This window comes from Lepisosteus oculatus, unplaced genomic scaffold, assembly GCF_040954835.1.
Source record: "Lepisosteus oculatus isolate fLepOcu1 unplaced genomic scaffold, fLepOcu1.hap2 HAP2_SCAFFOLD_78, whole genome shotgun sequence".
Lineage (NCBI taxonomy): Eukaryota > Metazoa > Chordata > Actinopteri > Semionotiformes > Lepisosteidae > Lepisosteus > Lepisosteus oculatus.
The window spans coordinates 425001-443659 of record NW_027168341.1 but is presented as its reverse complement, the minus strand read 5'-3'; the positions used below and the strand labels follow the sequence as shown (position 1 = coordinate 443659).

General features: G+C 45.2%; 7 non-coding genes across 7 annotated transcripts; 6 read left to right on the top strand and 1 right to left on the bottom strand.

The window, feature by feature from the left end:
* Positions 1–468: 468 nt before the first annotated feature.
* Positions 469–540, bottom strand: trnag-ucc (transfer RNA glycine (anticodon UCC)). Its single transcript has one exon. It is a non-coding gene; the product is annotated as a tRNA-Gly (tRNA).
* A 2211-nt stretch (positions 541–2751) lies between these two features.
* LOC138235171 (U5 spliceosomal RNA) lies at positions 2752–2865 on the top strand. The gene has a single exon (XR_011188056.1). It is a non-coding gene; the product is annotated as a U5 spliceosomal RNA (small nuclear RNA).
* A 393-nt stretch (positions 2866–3258) lies between these two features.
* LOC138235162 (U5 spliceosomal RNA) lies at positions 3259–3375 on the top strand. Its single transcript, XR_011188047.1, has one exon. It is a non-coding gene; the product is annotated as a U5 spliceosomal RNA (small nuclear RNA).
* Positions 3376–3490: 115 nt separating this feature from the next.
* On the top strand, positions 3491–3632 carry LOC138235217 (U4 spliceosomal RNA). Its single transcript, XR_011188094.1, has one exon. It is a non-coding gene; the product is annotated as a U4 spliceosomal RNA (small nuclear RNA).
* A 1027-nt stretch (positions 3633–4659) lies between these two features.
* Positions 4660–4741, top strand: trnas-aga (transfer RNA serine (anticodon AGA)). The gene has a single exon. It is a non-coding gene; the product is annotated as a tRNA-Ser (tRNA).
* Positions 4742–17802: 13061 nt separating this feature from the next.
* Positions 17803–17919, top strand: LOC138235173 (U5 spliceosomal RNA). The gene has a single exon (XR_011188058.1). It is a non-coding gene; the product is annotated as a U5 spliceosomal RNA (small nuclear RNA).
* A 391-nt stretch (positions 17920–18310) lies between these two features.
* On the top strand, positions 18311–18424 carry LOC138235160 (U5 spliceosomal RNA). The gene has a single exon (XR_011188045.1). It is a non-coding gene; the product is annotated as a U5 spliceosomal RNA (small nuclear RNA).
* Positions 18425–18659: the final 235 nt, after the last annotated feature.

The following is an 18659-nucleotide window of genomic DNA, read 5'->3' as shown; positions in this document are numbered from 1 at the left end:
TTATTCTGCTTCCTGTGCGTGCAGTAGTTACAAAGTTGAACGTCTTTACACGATCTGCTGCAGTTTTCAGTGGGCGGGCTTTGTCAGATGGCTTGAAAAAACGCACTGTGTTTTGGCTCGGGAAACATCATGAGCAGTGTCCTGCATGTTTTCTGTGTATAGCTGTCTTTTAACGCATACAGAATTCATTCGAAATCATTGATTTCTCCAATTAACAAGGGTCCCTTTTTGAACCTGCGAGAAGCATTCTTTCAATGTAACAGATTTACTCCGGGGAAAGCCAGCATGACATTGAGAGTAGCTCAAGCTTTCAGCACCCGTATCGGACTGCGTGTATGCAGACACCGCTCAGAATCCCCTGTAAGATTCTCCCTCAATTCCGTTTTTCAGTGCTTTAGCTCTTTCAAAAGGCTTCGCTTTGCTAGTCACAATCCAAGGCTCATGATGGCATTTGAAAACATTCGCCACTGCGTTGGCCGGGAATCGAACCCGGGTCAACTGCTTGGAAGGCAGCTATGCTCACCACTATACCACCAACGCACACCCACAGGAAGCCTACAGGACACCACCAGAGAATGCTTTTTTTAATTTTTTTTTATTAAACATAGAATTTACAAATACAAATACAACAAGAGGATCAGAGTCATGTACAAGAGAAAAAAAACGCAGCAGAAAAAAGCATTTAACTACCAGAGGTAATTAAGTAATTATGTGATCAAATTGTATATTTTACACGTATCATATTTTCCTTGCTTTAATATTTCTCAATTATTTATAAACTTTAGTTTCAACATGCATGCGTTTCCTGTAAAAAATAAAACTCAGCACACAGTTTTTCTTTTAACAACATTTCGAGTACCTCTGGCATTCATGAAAAAGACATACACAAAAGCAAATAACTAACTCTAAGACTGTCTAAACTATTGAGTTTTTCAAAGAACCAGAACTATAACAGTCCTTAACACTTAACTACACCATTCCAAACTAACACTAAAGAAACACTAGTATATACTGGTATAACAAATATAACCAAACATAATCATTAACTGAGCAGTCACTGGGAGCAAATCTCCTTCCCGTCCACAAAGGCCCTCGCTCCCACAAAGTAGGCTCTCCTCCCCTCTCTTCTGGCAGCTTCAACCTGGGGCCACAGCTGGTTCCTGGTGCTCCTGTCCGCGGCAGACAGGTCCTCTGCAAACCTCAGTTTGTTCCCATTCAAATACTCATTCCCCCTCGCCGCTCGCCACAGCATGTCCCTCGCCGTCATCTTGGTGAACTGTATTATAATCGATCTGGGGCGCACTTGCCCAGACATGTTCGCTCTCCCGAGCCTGTGAACAAAGTCAATGGCCGATATTACGTCCTCCTGGTCTGGCAGGGTCCTTTTACAGATACCCTTCACTGTTGCAACAAGGTCCTTATCATGTTCCTCTTTAACTCCAAATAATTTTAAATTCCATCATCGATGGTATCTATCTACATCGTTCACTTTCAATTCAAGTTCTTTAATATGCTTTTCTTGTTTGGTATTTACTTGTTTAAGAACTTTTACTTCACTCTTTAAGTCTTCAACCTCTTTAAACACACAGTCCATGGACTTTTTAAGACTTTCGATTGCGACTGTATTAGATCAAATCATTTCCTTCAGCTCACCCATGCTCTGTGCCATCATGTTGAAGATGTTGGTCTGGAGCTCCTCCAGCGTCAGGTCGCCCCTTCCTCTCTTGGCTGCCGGGGTTTTCACAGGTGTGCTGGGCAGGGACTCCGGCTCTTCCTCTGGCAGCTGAGTCTCACTTGGGCTGCGAACGCTCGCGTACGAGCGCATCTCCAGCACTCTTTCCACGTCCCCTCCAGCTGCTTCACTTTTCCCTTTAGTTGCCATCAATTTTCTTGTAGTGCTATACATATACGATTGAGGTTTCTTAAACTTCTCCTTCGAAGACCCAGCACTCTCTTTTCTTTTCCCAGTGTTACTCATATCGAAATTCTTAAACCTAAAAAAAATCATTTTTTTTTCTTTCAGTTATAACTGAAGTTTAAACAACTACTGTTAAGTCCTTATTTTTCAGTAGTCAAAAAAAGCAAAAATTAACATTCAGGTCATGAAAAACTCAAAAAAACTCCTGAACCACTAAACTTTACCTCCCACCTGAGCGCCATCTTGAACGCCCCTACCACCAGAGAATGCTCACGATTTCGGAAGCTGTCTCCGGGACGTGCTGATTCCGCACATCCTGAATAAATCATGATATAGTTAGTTGCTGTAGCTAGACGTTCAAATGAGTTTCATGGCCAGATGGACTGTTTCCTCCAGCGGTATAGTATTGCAGTGAGACAGCACGATGCCTGCAAGACTATGTCACGCTAAACGCCACAGATTTCCGAGGGTTAGGGTTAGGGTTAGGCTCTTATTATGGCGATTGTGGCCGTCTGCTCTGCGTGTCCTCGGTCTCTGGCCGTCTGATTGGCGCTCTTTTCTTTGGGGGGCGGGAAGTGTCCGGCCGCAGGGGATCTTGGGACCTCGCTTTGCATAGCGGCTTCCCAGAGTGCATCGTTTCCTGCACACTGTGGCCGGGTGTTTTCCGAGTTATCGCACGGATTGGGCACGCCCGCAAGCCGAGAGCCGCAGGCGATGAGCTCGGAGCTGAACGGGCCCCACTGGCTCATTAGTAAGGCCAGGTGCATTACCAACCACGACCGGCAGATCAGAGGCTTTGAAGGCGGCCTGGGCTCCTGAAGCTGTGCAGCCACGCACTCTGGTTTTTCTTCATCTCGTACAAATGTTTCGCCGTTTACTAAAGATTTCCGTGGAGAGGAGCATGAATGAGTTCCATGCAATTTTTGTGCTTCCCTGCTTTCGGGTAAGGTGCAGCTGGGCTGGTCAAAGAGAGAAAACAAAAACGCTCGCTATCGCTCTTGTTATGGCGACTGTGGCTGTCTGCTCTGCGAGTCCTCGGTCTCCGCCTGTCTGATTGGCGCTCTTTTCTTTGGGGGGCGGGAAGTGTCCGGCTGCAGGGGATATGGGACCTCGCTTTGCATAGCGGCTTCCCAGAGTGCGTCGTTTCCGGCACAGTGTGGCCGGGTGTTTTCCGAGTTATCGCACGGATTGGGCACGCCCGCAAGCCGAGAGCCGCAGGCGATGAGCCCGGAGCTGAACGGGCCCCACTGGCTCATTTGTAAGGCCAGGTGCATTGCCAACCACGACCGGCAGGGCAGAGGCCTTGAAGGCGGCCTGGGCTCCTACAGCTGTTCAGCCATGCACTCTGGTTTCTCTTCATCTAGTACAAATCTTTCGCTTTTTACTAAAGATTTCCGTGGAGAGGAGCATGAATGAGTTCCATACAATTTTTGTGCTTCCCTGCCTTCGGGTGGAGCGCAGCTGGGCTGGTCAAAGAGAGAAAACACAAATATGAAGCATTTCAGCAACGACATGCCATGAGACGATTGATAACGATTTCCATAGGATCCCCGCGGTTGCCTGGCAACCGTCAGCTTTGCGCAGTGGCAGTATCGTAGCCTGTGAGGTTTAGCTGAGGCGCGATTATTGCTAGTTGAAAACTTTTCCCAATACCCCGCTTCCGCTGGTTTGCAATGCAATCGGCGAAAGCAATTTTTGACAGTCTCGTCAGAGACTGAGCAAGGTGTTAAAAGACAGATTTTGTCATGGTAACATCATGGTAGAAAGAAACGCGCTTGTTACGTCTCAACAGAAACGCTCTTTAGCTCTTTCAGCGTTCTGCAGAGAACAGCGTCAGTCGAAATCACTTTTGAGTCAGCGCGAAACGCCGTGTGCTGTCAGTTTGATTTCATATTGCTCGTAGCGGCGCCCGGCTTTTGTCTGTCAAACGTTAGGTTGCGCTTCTTCATGCTGCATCGTCGGCATGAGTGGAGCTTTTTAAACGTCTGTACTTAATGCGCCCCATAAGAAATGGTTTGTCCCCGTTCAAAAGAGATTGTGCGATGTCCTGCAGCATTCGCAAAGCAAACCTTTGACAGTTTGAAAAGAGGAATTTATTCTGCTTCCTGTGCGTGCAGTAGTTACAAAGTTGAACGTCTTTACACGATCGGCTTGGAAAAACGCACTGTTTCGGCTCGGGAAACATCATGAGCAGTGTCCTGCATGTTTTCTGTGTATAGCTGTTGTGGGCATTTCGTGGCGTGTGCTCGTTCCCATATACCGTACGACCCGGGGTGCAGTGCTAGGATGACGTACAATATCGCTTGGGCACGTAACGGCGTTATATGCAAGTGCAGGACGTGAGGGTTTTCGTTTGTTCGTTTTGTTTTGCTCTGCTTTGCTTTGTTTTGCTTTCCATCGCGTTGGTAAGAGCGTAAATAAAAAGGCGATTCCTGCGTCTACCACTAATATAAGAGCTATTTCAAGTGCGACGTGGTGCGGCTTTTCAAATGCTTGTGGGCATTTCTCTGTTGTTGATTCTTTTTTTGTGTGTAACAAAGTGGCATTTTCATGTCCGGACGGGGAGACTTTATCATTCCGACATGAAGCCACCCTTAAGTCCTCTGAGGCGTGTCTGTCTGCAAGGCTTGTATTTTGGAAATGTTTTTTTGAAACGGAGAACGACTTTGAAATAGGCTTCCGCTGGCGCCTCGCGATCCAGGTAAGATTGTAGCAAGAACGCAGCGGCGGTGGAGCTTGCTGTAGTCGTGGCCGAGTGGTTAAGGCGATGGAGTAGAAATCCATTGGGGTCTCCCCGCGCAGGTTCGAATCCTGCCGACTACGTTGTCCGTCTCCAGTCGGTGTGTTCCGGCGCAAGCAAAGAAGCGCGCCTCTTTGCTGTTCCTGGTGGTTTTAAAACGCCCAATCGCTTGTACCCGCTGCCTTGGAAATAAATTATTCAGCGTCCGCGAATGGCATTTTGCAGCTGGAAGCAGATGTCGACGCGTTTTGCACAGAGCACCAAAAAGCGTCTTTTTTGAAGGCTCAGGCACTGAGCATTGGTGGTTCAGTGGTAGAATTCTCACCTGCCACGGTGGAGGCTCGGGTTCAATTCCCGGCCAATGCAGTGGCTTTTGCAGCGAGCGGTTCCATCACTTGCATCCCCTTGCAACTCGCAACTGAAAACCCACTGAAGCTAAGCAGGTGTGAGCCAGGTCAGTACCTGGATGAGGGTGAGCTACAGGGAAAAACAAAGTTTCCAGCTGGAAGCGGTGTTAATGGTGCCGGCGGTGGGGCGCTCACCCTGAGGTCTGTGCGGGTCCCAATGCCCCAGTATAGTGACGGAGATGCTGTGTTGTAAAAGGGCGCTGTCTTTTGGATGAGATGTAAAACCGAGGTCACAGCGCTCTGTGGTCATTCAAAATGACCACCAAAACCTTTGACAAAAGCTCTTGGTAATTGATGGTCTTCAATAATGCTTCTCCTTTAGGTACATTTTAAATCAGCTGAAAAATGCTGTGAAATGGGGGGGCACTTCAGGCCAGTGTAGGATTTGGGTTACAAGAACCATGAAACTGCACGAGAAAGCCCGTACACTGAATTACACGGCTTTCTATTCAAAGGAGGACAAAAGAAATTCCCTGAGTTCGATTTTTTGCAGCACAGAGAGGAGCACAGTCGTGAGGCCGGTTAGCTCAGTTGGTTAGAGCGTGGTGCTAATAACGCCAAGGTCGTGGGATCGAGCCCTGTACAGGCCGGGTCCTTTTCTCCTCTCTTACCAAAGCTGTTAGCTTCCTTTCCGTGGTGAGAGGGGTTGTCATGCAACGCTGCCACGTAGTGCCGACAGACAAGAGTGTTGCGGGAGAAGAGAAAAGTGTTTGAAGATTTAAGAGTGTCTTAGGTGGAGCCAAAATCAAGTGTCACAAATGCAAGTGGTTGGATTTCCAATGTTTAATATGGTCAAAATAAGCGGAAGTTATTTGCATATGTGAGGCTCCAGTTATACATCGAGTGTCACATTAAATGACAAAAATGAAGAGAGTTAAAGCAGCTGGAGAGGTTTTCTTACAACTTTTGAGCTGACACAGTTTTGGAAAATGTTTCCTTCACGCTGCACTGTACAACATAGGCAGCCAAGAGTCTCCAAAACAAAACAGAATTGACAGATAGGAGAAAATTCCCACTCGTCCTGAAGTTCCCAAAATCCAGCACTGAGCGTAAACAAAGTGTCTAAGTAGCGTGGGAATGCTAACCCTAAGCCTAGCTGGAGTTTGAGCAATCCAGCACTGAGCGTAAAAAGATGAGTCAAAGTAACGTCTAATCGGATTAGTTTCCATAGAGCTGGTTCAGAGTTTGCCCAAGAGTTTACCTTTCACAGATGCGCAAAGAAGAATGTTGGGGGTGCATGCTTCAAGGCGCCTCACAGCTGTAGGGAGTGATTCGAGACGATCCGTGGCGTGTGCTCGATCCCATATACCGTACGCCTCGGGGTGCAGTGCTAGGATGACGTACAATACCGCTTGGGCACGTAACGGCGTTATATGCAAGTGCGGGACGTGAGGGTTTTCGTTTGTTCGTTTTGTTTTGCTCTGCTTTGCTTTGTTTTGTTTTCCATCGCGTTGGTAAGAGCGTAAATAAAAAGGCGATTCCTGCGTCTACCACTAATGTAAGAGCTATTTCAAGTGCGGCGTGGTGCGGCTTTTCAAATGCTCAACAGGATGACTTCACATGCACGCGTGCTTTCATGCAGTCGTGTGTGCAACCATGTCTGCTTACGTGCAAACGGGCGTGGTTTCATGTATGCAAAAAACTTTCCTGGGCTCTTCTGAAGCACATAAAATTATTTGGAGATATACATTTGTCTTGTTTTCCTCTTAGGCTCTAGAATTGATAACTTTTTTTTCATTTTTGGCATTTTTTATCATTTTCCAGAAAGTGGTTGCAAGCTTGATATCATGCGAAGAAACTTCAGGATTCGGGGATCAGTCAATGGATTTTCTTCAAAGTTGGATTTTTGCACTCTGTGGACCAAGAGATGTTGTTCTATAATGTTTTTTTTCAAATTTAAAAATATCATTTTTTCATGGAGCTTTGAAGGGGATAGATTCACCCTCCTTTAGCCAGGACAGAGCTGCAGGAGCCTGGGTAGGATTCTAGCTTTCTCCCCTTGCAGGCACCTGGCACAGTAGACATCATTTTTTTCCTTAAAATCTTTTTTTTGTGTTCCTTGTTGTTCCAAACTTAATTTTAATCACTTTTAATTAGAGATTTTATTAAAAATAGTGCAATAAATGACTAATTTCACAAAAAATAATGTGATATAAAACGGATGTTTTTAACTTTATTGCAGTGTTTTAGAAACTAATATGTCTTCAAAAATGGTTGTTTTTCACTCCTAGGAATGAAAGCTGTTGTTATATGATGTTTATTTTCAAATTTTGAAAAATCAAAGGATTCTAGCTTTCTCCCCTTGCAGGCAAAGGACACAGAGAACCTCATGATTTTCCTAAAAATCATTTTTTATGTTCCCTGGTGTTCCAAACTTAGTTTTAATCAATTTTAATTTGTTATTATGTTAAAAACAGGGTAAAATCCTCATAATGATTATTGCCCTGGGGATGTACCAAAAAATCAGTGAGCATATATATATATATCACTGTGTTGAAGCTAGAGACACAGAATAACTGCAAACACATCCTAAATACAGTGTTCCTGCACCACTGACCTCATCCAGAACGTATCGTTTTTTGAAAGGGATTGCTGTCCGAATGCACATCTGAATCCCAAACAGAATCTCTAGTAAAATACGATCATTTGTGAAACAGGTAAATGACTGTCTCAGGGGCCCATTCCTCATTCTCAAGACACATGTATGCAGTACGTACACCATGCATTGAGCAATAGGGATTAAAGACACCACAGGTAAGGTTAGAAGTCATTCTGACTATATTCTAAAATATTGGACTCATATTCTTATGATGGCAGACATGATGCTGCGTTTAAAACCGGGGTTAATGGACATTATATGACTGTCAATTCTGTTTTGTTTTGGAGACTCTTGGCTGCCTATGTGGTACAGTGCAGCGTGAAGGAAACATTTTCCAAAACTGTGTCAGCTCAAAAGTTGTAAGAGAACCTCTCCAGCTGCTTTAACTCTCTTCATTTTTGTCATTTAATTGTCTGTCGGCACTATGTGGCAGCGTTGCATGACAACCCATCTCACCACAGAAAGGAACCTAACAGCTTTGGTAAGAGAGGAGAAAAGGACCTAACCCGTACAGGGCTTGAACCCACAACCTTAGCGTTACTAGCACCACGCTCTAACCCACTGAGCTAATCGGCCTCACGACAGTGGTCCTCTCTGTGCTGCAAAAAATCGAACTCAGGGAATTTCTTTTGTCCTCCTTTGAATAGAAAGCTGTGTAATTCAGTGTACGGGCTTTCTCGTGCAGTTTCATGGTTCTTGTAACCCAAATCCTACACTGGCCTGAAGTGCCCCCCCATTTCACAGCATTTTTCAGCTGATTTAAAATGTACCTAAAGGAGGAGCATTATTGAAGACCATCAATTACCAAGAGCTTTTGTCAAAGGTTTTGGTGGTCATTTTTAATGACCACAGAGCGCTGTGACCTCGGTTTTACATCTCATCCAAAGGACAGCACCCTTTTACAACACAGCGTCTCCGTCACTATGCTGGGGCATTGGGACCCGTACAGACCTCAGGGTGAGCGCCCCCCCCGCCGGCACTGTTACGTCCCAGTGTGTGTTCTGTGTGTTTTTCTGTTATGTCCACACTGCTGACCCTTGATTGTTCTCCCTTCCCCATTGGCCAACCATCACACCACTGTTTCAATATGATGTCATCATCAATCAGCCTTCAGCCAATCAGAACACATTTTATTCACTATATAACATGGAGGCTTTCAGAAAGAAAAGGCCTTTTGTTTGACTTCGGTCCCGTTCGGTTTTGGTTTTCGCTTCGCTTCGCTTCGCTTCTTGTTATTGCTTCGGCTTCGTTTGTTGGTTTGTTTTGCTTTGTGTTTGTGTATTTTCGTATGGCTTCGGCTTTGTTGTTTTGTTGGTTTTACATTAGTTTCTTTGTACTTTCGTTTGTTTGTGTGTTCATCCTTGATTTGTCTTTACCTTGCCCAAGTGTTACATGTTCAACTTATGTGTTCTTTTGTACCCTGTCCTGTTGATTACTCTTGTTTTTCCTTATTTGTATTCCTGGTTCACTTGTGTTTTTGTGTGAACTTTTGTATATAAGGTTAGTTTAGGTTGTTGGGTACACTTACACACTTAGTTAATTTTGTATTAGTACACTAGTTTAGTAAAGGTGAGTGCCATTTGTCTTGTATGGTTTTGGGTAGTCAGTGCAGGTTAACTAGGGTGTTGAAGACGCAGAAGACCGTGTGTTTCTGGTTTTCTTTTGTAGTCAGATTAGCTTTCCCTCACTGTCCTAGCCAGCTCCATTTTGTTTATTTTCTTTTCTTTGGCACCACTCTAGTTCCTTACCCTTATCACGCTTCCTAGTCCCTCACCAAAACCCATCTGCTTCCAAAAGAATTATCCTAAATGTTACACCCCTTTTCCCCTAGACACTTGGGGTCGTAACATTATTGGGGGCTCATCCGGGATATCAAATTCCCGTCCTAAGGATTTTTTTTTGTGTTGCAGAATTTTGGTGTTGGTACAGGATTTTGATTTGTGGATTGTGTTTTGGCAAGGTACTGTAGTTATGGCTACTTTTTATTTGCGAAAGTTTGTGGAGGAAACTTCCTTTGAGCAGCTGGATAAGTGTAAGAAGGACGAATTGCTCCAAATTGCTGATTACTTCCAGATTCAGGTTTCGACGCAAGCTCTTAAAAAGGACGTCAAGAGAGCTGTGATGGATAGGTTGGTGGAGTTAGAGGTCATTGCATTAACGAGCAGGTACGCCGGTTCTCCTGGGGCTGGTGCTAAACCTGCTATGGTGGTGGAAGAACAGGACGAGGTGCAGGGGGTGGCTGAAGACTTAGTGGAGGCTGAGGTCAAGGCCACCTTGCCTCCCTTTGAACCGTTCTCTCCGGTCTCCACCGGGTCAAAAAGCGAGCGGTACTCGCCTGAAAGTTCATTTGGCCCGCTTGCACATGGAGGCGCAGGAAAAAGCCCAAGTACGCCAGGCAGAATTTGAATTGCGCCTTGCAATTTGTAAGATGGAGATCGAGGCGGAGAAAGAGGTTAAGCTCCGACAGCTTGAGCTAGAAGCACGAAAGAATGCTCCTGCTGTGCAGCCGACCCACTCCGAGGCCTCTAGCGTGTCTCCTTTGCAAGATCCACTCTCTACCACCTTTGATGTAAGTAAGCACATTGCTTTAGTTCCTCTGTTTAGGGAGACGGAAGTTGATTCGTACTTTGGTGCATTCGAGCGAATTGCCACATCACTTTGTTGGCCTAAGGAGGTTTGGTCACTGCTTTTGCAGTGTAGATTAGTGGGCAAAGCTCAGGAAGTTTGTTTTACACTTTCTTTAGAAGAAAGTTTGAATTACAATACTGTGAAAGCTGCTATCTTACGGGCTTATGAATTAGTTCCTGAGGCTTATAGACAACGCTTCAGAAATCATCGTAAAGTGTCAGACCAGACATTTGTTGAATTTGCTAGAGAGAAGGGCACTCTCTTTGATAAATGGGTTGTAGCCAGTAAAGTGAGTGACTTTAACTCATTGCGTGAGTTAATGCTCTTAGAGGAATTTAAGAACTGTTTGCCTGAACACATTGTTGTGTATTTGAATGAGCAAAAAGTAACTACTTTATCGCAAGCTGCTGTTTTGGCAGATGAGTTCGTGCTCACTCATAAGAATGTTTTCATGTCTGTGCGTGCGGAGAAGACTTTGTCTACTCTAAGTTCCCAGTCTCAGTCTCCCCCAGTAAAAACTAGTTCCTCACGTTCTAAAGAGGAGCGTGAATGTTTTTATTGTCACAAGAGAGGTCATATAATTGCAGATTGTTTGGCCCTAAAACGTAAGCAGCAGCAACAGCAACAACCTAAGAGTGCTGGGTTTGTTAAGACTGTTTCCCGTTCTGCTATTCCTTTGTCTAGTGAAAACAGTCTCCCTGACCCTAGTTATGAACCATTTATTATGGAAGGATTCGTTTCGCTAACAGGTAAACCAGAAGACCAGAAAAGAATTAAAATATTAAGAGATACTGGAGCAGCCCAGTCATTTATTGTTGTGGATGCACTGCCTTTATCTGATAAATCTTTCTGTGGTTCGAGTGTATTAGTTCAAGGCATCGAAATGGGTTTTATGAAAGTGCCTTTACACTGTGTACATCTACAATGTGGTTTAGTTACTGGATTTGTTAGAGTTGGGGTACGTCCTTCGCTACCTCTTAAAGGGGTAACTCTTATTCTTGGAAATGACCTGGCTGGGGGTAGAGTATAGCATATTGTTTGATTGGTTTTGTCTTCATTGTCCAAACATTAGATGTTTGTTTTTATGGGTGGGGGTGTTACGTCCCAGTGTGTGTTCTGTGTGTGTTTTTTCTGTTATGTCCACACTGTTGACCCTTGATTGTTCTCCCTTCCCCATTGGCCAACCATCACACCACTGTTTCAATATGATGTCATCATCAAACAGCCCTCAGCCAATCAGAACACATCTTATTCACTATATAACATGGAGGCTTTCAGAAAGAAGAGGCCTTTCGTTTGACTTCGGTCCCGTTCGGTTTTGGTTTTCGTTTTGCTTCGCTTTACTTCTTGTTATTGCTTCGGCTTCGTTTGTTGGTTTGTTTTGATTTGTGTTTGTGTATTTTCGTACAGCTTCGGCTTTGTTGTTTTGTTGGTTTACATTAGTTTCTTTGTACTTTCATTTGTTTGTGTGTTCTTCCTTGTTTTGTCATTCCCTTGCCCCAGTGTTACATGTTCAACTTTTGTGTTCTTTTGTACCCTGCTCCTGTTTATTACTCTTGTATTCCCTTATTTGTATTCCTGGTTCACTTGTGTTTTTGTGTGAACTTTTGTATATAAGGTTAGTTTAGGTTGTTGGGTACACTTTACACACTTAGTTGACTTTGTATTAGTACGCTAGTTTAGTACGGGTGAGTGCCATTTGTCTTGTATGGTTTTGGGTAGTCAGTGCAGGTTAGCTAGGGTGTTGAAGACGCCAAAGACCGTGTGTTTCGGGGTTTCTTTTGTAGTCAGATTAGCTTTCCCTCACTGTCCTAGCCAGCTCCATTTTGTTTATTTTCTTTTCTTTGGCACCACTCTAGTTCCTTACCCTTATCACGCTTCCTAGTCCCTCACCAGAATCCCCCTGCTTCCAAAAGAATTATCCTAAATGTTACACCCCTTTACCCCTAGACACTTGGGGTCGCAACAGACCTCTAACTCGTTTCCTTAGCTTGGATTTAAGCCACGAAGCAGGCTTCTACTGTATAAACGTCTAGAGGAATCACAAACTATTTGAGAGGCCATCATCCCAGGGGGAACTGACAAAGTCTATGCCTAAACACCTAGCGCAGTCTCTCGAAAGACTGTCAAAAATCGATTTCTCCGTTTGCGTTGCAAGTAAGAGAAAACGCAATCTCAACCCAGAGCCACTTGGCAGCAGCGGCATGTAAATACTGTTACTGCTCGATACCGACGTTAGCCTACGCTCGATACCATGTTCAGCCACCGCTAGAAAATGTTCGGCTCTAGTACCGGAGCAAACGACAGGAGGGCCAATGTCGAACGGGCACACGTGTCAGACATGGAGAGCGACTAGGATGGGATTCGAACTCATGCGTGCAGAGCACAATGGATTAGCAGTCCATTGCCATCGCCTCGTCAAGGAAACTGGGCTGTCCGGACATGAGCTGGGGCGCTCCAGATGATCTTTTTCATATTTTTCCCTCGTACTCGAGGGTCATTTTCCTGTTCCACATGCGATTTCAACATTTTCCTTGGGAGATGTCAAGCCAGCAAGCCACTGCTGTGGTTCAGTGGCCAGTGTGGAGTTCAGTGGCCCTGTTGTACACAGAAAGCACATTGAGCTCCTTGGACATGAAAAGTTCCAGATAAAAGCCATTTGTCACCCTTTCTCTTGGTGTCGATGTTGCTATTGTATGTAAAGGTGGCAACTTGCTCAGCGAGCAGGCGGAGCACACACCGAATGCAGATGTGTCTGAGTGGTGTGTCCAAGTGGCTGCAAAAGGACGGCACTCCTGGGGCACCGTGGCTTAGTTGATTAAAGCGCCTGCCTAGTAAACAGGAGATGCTGGGTGAGCCTGGGTGATTCTCGATGATTGCAAGCCGTACAGCCTCCGCCATGCTTCCCAGGTGGGATGAGGTTTTGGAGTTGGTATGCAGTGTTTTGTTATCTCCAAACATAACGCTGTGCACATTTACCAACAAGTTCAACTTTTGTCACATCTGTCCACAGAACATTGTTCCAGGAGTTGCTGTGGGACATCCATGTGGTCTTTAGCAAACTTGAGAGGGGCAGTGGTGGTTTTTTTGGGGGGGAGAGCAGTGGTTTCCTCCATGGTGACCTCGCATGATCACCACTCCTGTTCAGATTTCTTCTTATGGTGGACTCATGAACACAGACGTAAGACAAAGTCAACCACCTGTTCGCTAGATCCCATCCCCACTCAGCTAGTCAAAGATTCCCTTGAAGGACTGGCAGGACCTATAATTAGTATGATGAATGCATCGCTTGCGTCAGGCGTTGTACCTGATCAATTTAAGGTAGCGGTTGTTAGACCGCTCCTTAAGAAGTCAAATTTGGATCCACAAGTTCTTAACAACTACAGGCCTGTCTCAAAGGTCCCATTTCAATCTAAAAGTCTTGAGAGAATAGTTGTTGCCCAATGTCAATCGTATCTGGATTCAAATAATATACTTGAGAAATTTCAGTCTGGTTTCTGAAACTGTATTAACATGAGTCGTAAATGATATTCTCTTAGCTACTGATGCGGGGAATGCAACAGTGCTAGGTTGCAACAGCGCTAGGAATGCAAACTTTAGGTTGCGCTTCTTCATGCTGCAGCGTTGGCATGAGTGGAGCTTTTTAAACGTCTGTACTTACTGCGCCCCATAAGAAATCGTTTGTCCCCGTTCAAAAGAGATTGTGCGATGTCCTGCACCGTTCGCAAAGCAAACCTTTGACAGTTTGAAAAGAGGAATTTATTCTGCATCCTGAACGTGCAGTAGTTACAAAGTTGAACGTCTTTACACGATCTGCTACAGTTTTCAGTGGTTGGGCTTTGTCAGATGGCTTGGGAAAACGCACTGTGTTTCGGCTCGGGAAACATCATGAGCAGTGTCCTGCATATTTTCTGTGTATAGCTGTCTTTTAACGCATACAGAACTCATTCGAAATCATTGATTTCTCCAATTAACAAGGGTCCCTTAAAGGATGAGTCAAAGTAACGTCTAATCAGATTAGTTTCCTTTGAGCTGGTTCAGAGTTTGCTCAAGAGTTTACCTTTCACACATGCGCAAAGAAGAATGTTGGGGGTGCATGCTTCAAGGCGCCTTACAGCTGTAGGGAGTGATTCGAGACGATTCCTGGTATGTGCTCGTTCCCATATACCGTACGCCCCGGGGTGCAGTGCTAGGATGACGTACAATACCGCTTGGGCACGTAACGGCGTTATATGCAAGTGCGGGACGTGAGGGTTTTCGTTTGTTCGTTTTGTTTTGCTCTGCTTTGCTTTGTTTTGCTTTCCATCGCGTTGGTAAGAGCGTAAATAAAAAGGCGATTCCTGCGTCTATCACTAACGTAAGAGCTATTTCAAGTGTGACGTGGTGCGGCTTTTCAAATGCTTGTGGGCATTTCTCTGTTGTTGATTCTTTTTTTGTGTGTAACAAAGTGGCATTTTCATGTCCGGACGGGGAGACTTTATCATTCCGACATGAAGCCACCCTTAAGTCCTCTGAGGCGTGTCTGTCTGCAAGGCTTGTATTTTGGAAATGTTTTTTTGAAACGGAGAACGACTTTGAAATAGGCTTCTGCCGGCACCTCGCGATCCAGGTAAGATTGTAGCAAGAACGCAGCGGCGGTGGGGCTTGCTGTAGTCGTGGCCGAGTGGTTAAGGCGATGGACTAGAAATCCATTGGGGTCTCCCCGCGCAGGTTCGAATCCTGCCGACGGTGTGTTTCGGCGCAAGCAAAGAAGCGCGCCTCTTTGCTGTTCCTGGTGGTTTTAAAACGCCCAATCGCTTGTACCCGCTGCCTTGGACTTAAGTTCTTCAGCGTCTGCGAATGGCATTTTGCAGATGTCGACGCGTTTTGCACAGAGCACCAAAAAAGCGTCTTTTTTGAAGGCCCAGGAACTGAGCATTGGTGGTTCAGTGGTAGAATTCTCGCTTGCCACGCTGGAGCCTCGGGTTCGGTTCCTGGTCAATGCAGTGGCTTTTGCAGCGAGCGGCTCCATCACTTGCATCACCTTGCAACTCGCAACTGAAAACCCACTGAAGCTAAGCAGGTGTGAGCCAGGTCAGTACCCGGATGAGGGTAAGCTACAGGGAAAAACAAAGCTTCCAGCTGGAAGCGGTGTTAATGGTGCCGGCGGGGGGGCGTTCACCCTGAGGTCTGTGTGGGTCCCAATGCCCCAGCATAGTGACAGAGAAATAAACATGTTTGGGCAACTTTGGTCACCCCCATGTAACTTCTGGGGCAGGAACAGCACACTTTTCAAAAGGTGTTTTTCAGCTCGAAATAAACACGTTTTTTCAGACTGTTGAATCCCAATGTAACTGTCTGGCTCAGAAGTGCCCACTGAGACAGCCCTTAACCCCACTGTGCAGAAGTTGTCAAAATGGGTTTTTCAGCAGAAATAAACACGTTTGGGCAACTTTGGTCACCCCCATTTAACTTCTGGGGCAGGAAAAGCACACTTTTCAAAACGTGTTTTTCAGCTCGCTATGACCTCTGGATGAGGTCAATGGTGCTGGAACACTGTATTTAGGATGTGTTTGCAGTGATTGTGTGTCCCCTGCTTCAACGCAGTGATATATAAATGTGCTCCTGTAATTTATTGGTACAAGCCCAGAGCACTAAGCAGTCTGAGGATTTATTTCCAGACGGCATAGAGCAGTGAAGCAGTGAAGTAGTGCAACACACTGGATCATTATATTATTAGCATCTATTCTACTTAAATTATTACATTATACACAACTTGAGTTCATTTTAAAAATTAAAAGGTAATGAAAGGAATGCATATTCATGAGGAAGATAATACCGATATGCATGTGATAATCTTCCTTTTATCATGTAAATCATGTTCATCATTACATGATGGGAGCTAAAACAGAAGTTGAGAGAGAGCAAGGACGCCTACAGGAGGAAGGTATAGGACAAGCTGCAAAGGAAAAGCTACAACCCCCGACAGCTACCACTCTCCAACACCTCCGCCATTAACACCTCCAGCACTGAAAGTGCTATGTTCACCATCCCCCAGGCCAGGCTGACCAGGCCAGTGCAACACACTGGATCTTTATATTATTGGAATCTATTCTACTTAAATTATTACATTATACACAATTTGAGTTCATTTTAAAAAATAAAAGGTAATGAAAGGAATGCATTTTCATAAGAAAGATAATACCGATATGCATGTGATAATCTTCCTTATATTATGTAGTGCGTTATGTAGAAAGATAATACCGATATGCATGTGATAATCTTTCTTATATTATGTAGTGCATTTGGACACTTTGTGGGCTTGAAATACAAAGAAAATCATGTTCTATGGTACAAGATAAATACAAAACGTAAGCTTTTATTTTAATTAGATTTGTTTATAAAGCATAAGCAATCATTTATTACATTAATATATGTGAAAATAACATTTTAGCATCATATTATACATACAGGTCTCTAGCTTCAACACAGTGATATATATATATATATGCTCAGTGATTTATTTGTACATGCCCAGGGCAATAATCAGAATGAGGATTTATTTCCAGACGGGCTACAGGTAGTGTTGTGAAATACTTCAACACACTGGATCACAGATTTAGACCCCCTGCACTCTTACTCCTAGACCAAAGAAATGAAGATATGTAGCAATCACATTGTAACAGGGGTGACAGTGACTTAATGCTTATACTAGTGGACTTCTGGTACCTTTAGGGTACGGTGTTCCCTGAAGGGCTCTCAAACCCCGCATTTCAGATGCCTAGCTGATGTGTTGCACCTCAGAATCACTTTTAAACCTTACCTCTGGTATCTTTAATCCCTATTGCTCAACGCGAAAACCTTACCTGTGGTCTCTTTAATCCCTATTGCTCAATGCATGGTGAAAGTATTGCATAAATGTGTCGGAAAATGAGCAATGGGCACCTGAGAGACTCATTTGCCTGTTTCACAAATGATCATATTTGACTAGAGATTCTGTTTGGGATTCAGTTGTGCATTCTGACAGCAATCCCTTTCAAAAAAGGATACATCCTGGATGAGGTCAAAGGTGCAGGAACACTGTATTTAGGATGTGTTTGCAGTTATTCTGTGTCTCTAGCTTCAACACAGTAATATATATATATATGCTCACTGATTTTATGGTACATGCCCAGGGCAATAATCATTATGAGGATTTATTTCCAGATGTGCTAGGGGTAGTGTTGTGAAATACTTCAACACACTGGATCGCAGGTTTAAACTCCCTGCACTCTTACTCCTTAAAAACCAACAAATGCAGATATGTAGCAATCATATTGTAGCAGAGTGCGTCGTTTCCGGCACAGTATGGCCGGGTGTTTTCCGAGTTATCGCACGGATTGGGCACGCCCGCAAGCCGAGAGCCGCAGGCGATGAGCCCGGAGCTGAACGGGCCCCACTGGCTCGTTTGTAAGGCCAGGTGCATTGCCAACCAAGACCGGCAGGGCAGAGGCCTTGAAGGCGGCCTGGGCTCCTGAAGCTGTGCAGTCACGCACTCTGGTTTCTCTTCATTTCGTACGAATCTTTCGCCTTTTACTAAAGATATCCGCAGAGAGGAGCATGAATGAGTTCCATGCAATTTTTGTGCTTCCCTGCCTTTGGGTGGGGTGCAGCTGGGCTGGTCAAAGAGAGAAAACAAAACCACTCACAATCGCTCTTATTATGGCGATTGTGGTCGTCTGCTCTGCGAGTCCTCGGTCTCCGCCCGTCTGATTGGCGCTCTCTTCTTTGGGGGGCGGGAAGTGTCCGGCCGCAGGGGATCTTGGGACCTCGCTTTGCATAGCGGCTTCCCAGAGTGCGTCGTTTCCGGCACAGTGTGGCCGGGTGTTTTCCGAGTTATCGCACGGATTGGGCACGCCCGCAAGCCGAGAGCCGCAGGCGATGAGCCCGGAGCTGAACGGACCCCACTGGCTCGTTTGTAAGGCCAGGTGCATTGCCAACCACGACCGGCAGGTCAGAGGCCTTGAAGGCGGCCTGGGATCCTGCAGCTGTGCAGCCACGCACTCTGGTTTCTCTTCATTTCGTGCAAGTCTTTCGCCTTTTACTAAAGATTTCCGTGGAGAGGAGCATGAATGAGTTCCATGCAATTTTTGTGCTTCCCTGCTTTCGGGTGGGTGGTGTAGCTGGGCTGGTCAAAGAGAGAAAACAAAACCGCTCACAATCGCTCTTGTTATGGCGATTGTGGTTGTCTGCTCTGCGAGTCCTTGGTCTCCGCCTGTCTGATTGGCGCTCTTTTCTTTGGGGGGCGGGAAGTGTCTGCCCCCACTGCCCCTTTCAAGTTTGCTAAAGACCACGTGGATGTTCCACAGCAACTCCTGGAACAATGTTCTGTGGACAGACGTGACAAAA